Here is a 4,787-nt window from a genome sequence, read left to right on the forward strand (position 1 = left end):
GGCCCCAACGCCGTCTTCTCCCGGAGATAACCTTTACTGCACTTTCGGTACCCGGGGGTACCGGTGTGCCGCTCCGGCCATCTCCCGTCCGTGCCCATCTTATACGCTTGACCGAGGCGATGGTCAGCCGCGAGGTGGTGTGAGAGGCGGTAGAGCACCGCGCCTGGGTAGGCCTTGTCACACCCCTGGACTGGGCACTGCGCGACCAAGCACTTTCGCAGGTGACACTCGGCGTGGTGATCGATCAGTCGGCACCCCGCACCGGACACACCATTGCTATGCCTTATTACGCAGGGAGAGCACTGGTTCGCGACGACCCCGGAAGCGCGTGTGGTGCGGGCTCACCCCTCCAGGACTTGCACCCTAGTGGGGAGCGCCTCTGCACTTGTGGTGGCGCCATTCTCGCCGGGGCACGTGGTGGGGTTGTGAACCTTACTGCACTCGTGCCCGGGCGGTCGGCCTGCTTTGCCGCCGAGGCTCTTTGCACCTTCCTGCCCCGCTTCCCATCCACCGGGCGGGCTTGACTCCCTCTTGAAGGGGACCAGGGTGGTGTGGCTCCCGCTGGCCGTCCCGAACCCCTGGTGCAGAGCACTGCCTCTCCACGATTGACACGCCACCGTCGCCAACGACGGGTCCCTCGCAGGCCACCACTACCTCGTCCTTCGCCGCCGCCGTCTCCAGTTGTCGAGGAGTCGCTCGTCGCTTTTGCCGGGGCTGAAGCTCCGGCGGGGGTCGCGCTCCTTGGACGAGCGGTCTCGACGACCGCGGCTCGTTCTTCCCAGGATGCCGACTCGACCCCTGCCATTGGGGTCGCTATCGTTGCCGGGGAGGACAACAACAGCTCGTCCGCGAAGGGCATCCCCTCCCATCCGTCGCTGAGCTCCATGGGCTCTTTGCCAAGCAGCTCCTTCTCCCTCGGCCTCCGGGGAGGAGGCTTCCCCCTCCGGCTGCGTCACCTCCCTGGCCTCCGGCGCAGCTTCTCCCTCCGGCTACGTCACCTCCACCTCTTCCATCTGTTCGCCCGATGGGGTTGGTGACATGTCCGCCCAGGACATGTCGTCGCACGGTATTAACTGAAACAAACCATGTAGAAAATACACCATTAGACATCTTACCGCTCACGTCTGCGCAAAACGCGAGATCGCTACCGTTACCAGCCACCAGCCCACACCGTCGACTCAGACGCGTGCATGGTGAGTCACAAGACCACAGTGCTTGGTGCAACTCACCTTGCTTCTCCTCACCTACTAGCCTCCCGCAGGAATCGCGGTGGTCGAATCCGTCATCCGCCGTACTAATTCTCATTCCCTTGAAACGAGTGACTCACACCTTATGACGCACATACTTCGGTGAACAAACCGTCCTGGCTTTCCCCTACCAGCCTAAAATACGTCGGAGTTAACAAACCACACCCTCGACCATCACGTAATGCGGATTCCGGAGTGCAAGGAAAACTCCGGAATCCGTCTCAAACTCCGACACTAACGGGGAACAAACCCCAAATTCGTCCCGATCAAGGGTAATAATTCTAAATGTCCGTGGGTGAGTAGCGCTGTACCAGCCGGCTAGAGAACACACGTGACGCAACTACCTTGGGTGCTCCCAAACAGAATCAGTGTGGTGCTACATTCTTACAAACCATAGGGTGGTTGTTGCTTGGCCGACCAACACGGTACGTAGCAGTCTGGAACCCGCACCCCGTCCCTACCCCGCAACATGGCCGGCGCCGTGGCCCCCATATCTGCGTTAGCCACGGATCAGGAACTCCGAGAGCTTCTACAAGTTCGCCCGAAACAAGCTACTGGCGAGAGACTGTCATCCTGGCCCCCACGGAGTTCCGGATCCTCAGAGATGCGCAGGACCATAGCGGAAAACCACACGTCTGAGAACTAGTCCAGCCGCAGCTTACACAGCTACCAAGCGCTCAAGCAAGGTGAGGTAGTATTATCAGAAACCTCCCTGGAAGAGGGGAACACACCGGATATATCGGCATCACAAGGCCTGTCCCGCAGACCAAAAAGCCGCAACCGGGCAGAACATTGCAGCATAGCCTCCGAAATGGTATGGCGAGCCCGGAAACACTCGGCCTGACACTAACCCAGAGAATAATCTACCGAGGACAGTCGTGACACACACGACATCCAGGAATACCTTACCGCACCAAGAATTAACATGGCACGACAACATTATCCGGGAACTACAAACTGCATGGAATCAACCATGGCAAAAAATAGACTGTCGTGGAACAGTCACTCCTCGGTCTGACAACCACAACTACGGGGACGCATAAGCGTAGTGACACAGAGCTTTCACTAACCTCTTGCCCGGTGCAGGCTGCACTGAGTTAAAGAACAAAACCAAACGGTCCCTCGTTTGCCCCACGAAAAGTGGCTTAGTAGGAACCTCCTGAGATCCAGCTTGAGGGCCGACCACCTGCTGAAACTCTACCGCTTGTGTCTTGAGGCTAGAACGAGAAGATGGTTCTGAGCAATCAAACCTGTCTGACTATGTGTCAACCAATACCTCGTCTGTGTCGCGCGGATCATTCGCGATCTGACCCGCCACGTTCCCCGGACTACCAGACCCATCAACCACCTCTGAGTCTACACCATCAGCCCCATCCCCCAACCAGGAGACTGGCGCACTCGCACCCTCGTAGACTTTTAGGTTGTCTACGGCCACCGCCTTATCTGGATAAGCTTGAATCCACCGAACGTTACCCTCCCCACGCAACACCAAAAAGGGGCCCCGCCACGGAAGTCCCAACTTGACATTCGCAGGAGGGTAGAAATACCAAACCCATTCACCAGGGGCAAACGTAGAAGTACGGACTTTGTGATCGTAACATCTCTTCTGACGCTGCGCCGCCTCTCGAGTCGCACGCTTGACCCACTCCACAAATTCTACAAGGCAGACCTCATCTGCCGAACCCGGAGGAGGATTGAACATCAAATCCACGGGCATCCCTACCTCCCAACCAAACATCATAAGGTTAGGGCTTAATCCGATACTCTCTTGCGTCGTACCCCGGTACGCCGCCATTACATACGGCAGAAGCGTATGCCAATCATCTCGCCGCTCATTGACAACCTTACTCAACATATCTTGCAGAATACGATTAAACCTTTCAAGCAAACCGTCTGACTGTGGTTGATACGGCGTAGTACGAGTCTTCTCTATGCCCAACAGCGAACACACCCCAGCAAAGCCCTGCACTTCCCCGGCACTCCAGACCAAAGGAAAAGCTCGGTCACCAGACAATCCGCCGTCGTCTGTGCCGTCATACCCGGCAAAGCAAATGCCTCCGTCCACTTCGTGAAATAATTGCAAGCGACAAGGATATATTTTATGCCATTCGAAGTCTCAAGAAGTGGACCCATATAGTCAACGACCACCCTCTTCCATGGTGCCGCTGCGATCTGCTGACAGAGAGGAGCATTCCTACGATGCCCCGGCTTCCTCCTGCTACACAAATCACACCTACGAACCCACCTAGTAACATCCTGCCGAATGCCAGGCCAAACAAAACGCTGCCGGATTCTGGCCAAACTCTTAGTGACACCAAGGTGTCCCCCCACCTGACCGCCATGCATAATCTCAAATAACTTCCAACGCATAACGGACGGGACAACCATACGCAAGGATGAACTGCTCGGCTGACTGTCTAAAACCTGCCTAAGGTACAGAACCCCCTCATGTACCTCCAGATCGTCCCAGAGTGCCCAATACGCTTTGCCCTCTGGGGACGAAGACGACAACTCCGCGGCAACCGGACGAACCCCGCCCGCTGCCACCCCCTTTAAAACAGCAGAGATGGCCGCATCCGCTAGCTGCCACTCACGAATCTGCTGAGTAGACCTGGCAAAACATCATCTAACTCTGCTTCCCCATCCGACTCATCTGCCGAATCAGTAAGATTATGCTCTCCCACCAAACAATCCGGCCTCACTACCCCCGACCCCAGGGATACCCCATCCACCGATGGATTGACAACCGGGCTTGCATTAACCTCCCGCCCCGAGACCACTGACGGGGAATCGCGACAGACCTTACTACCCACTGGGCACACCCTAGGAAGACGACAATCGGGGCAATCATCTCTCTTACACTTCCTACACCCAGGCTACCACTTCGCTTACACTACGACAAGCCATCCGCGTTGCCATGTAGCTTACCCGCACGATGCTCTATCCTCATATCGAACGTGTCCAGGAAAGCAATCCACCTCGCCACTATCCCATCAGGCTCCTTGAAATTCAACAACCAGGTCAAGGAAGCATGATCGGTCCTGCACAAAAATGGCTGACCAAACAGATAATGTCGGAATTGCTTCACGAAAGTTACAACAGCCAGTAGCTCCCGATTGGTAGTACAATACCGTCTCTGAGCCACAGAGAAGCTCTTACTACCATAAGCAATTACTCTCTCCACTCCACTCTTCATCTGCGACAGGACACCACCCATACCAGTCGCACTCGCATCAGTGTCTAAGATAAACTCAACCCCCGCACGCGGGTATGCCAACACCGGCGCCGACGTAAGTAATACCTTCAAACCACTGAACGCCTCCTCACAAGACCTACTCCACTGGAAGGGTACGCTCTTCTTCGTTAGCTGCACTAGAGGATCCGACAGGGCTGCAAAACCAGGGATAAATCGCCTATAGTAATTAGCAAACCCTAAGAAGCTCCGTATATCACCAACGCTGCCAGGCCGACCCCAAGACTGGACCGCCTCAAGCTTCACAGGGTCACAACGAATTCCATCACCCGATACGATGTGACCAA

The sequence above is a fragment of the Priapulus caudatus genome, unplaced genomic scaffold (assembly GCF_000485595.1).
Source record: "Priapulus caudatus unplaced genomic scaffold, Priapulus_caudatus-5.0.1 Scaffold416, whole genome shotgun sequence".
Classification (NCBI taxonomy): Eukaryota; Metazoa; Priapulida; class Priapulimorpha; order Priapulimorphida; family Priapulidae; genus Priapulus; species Priapulus caudatus.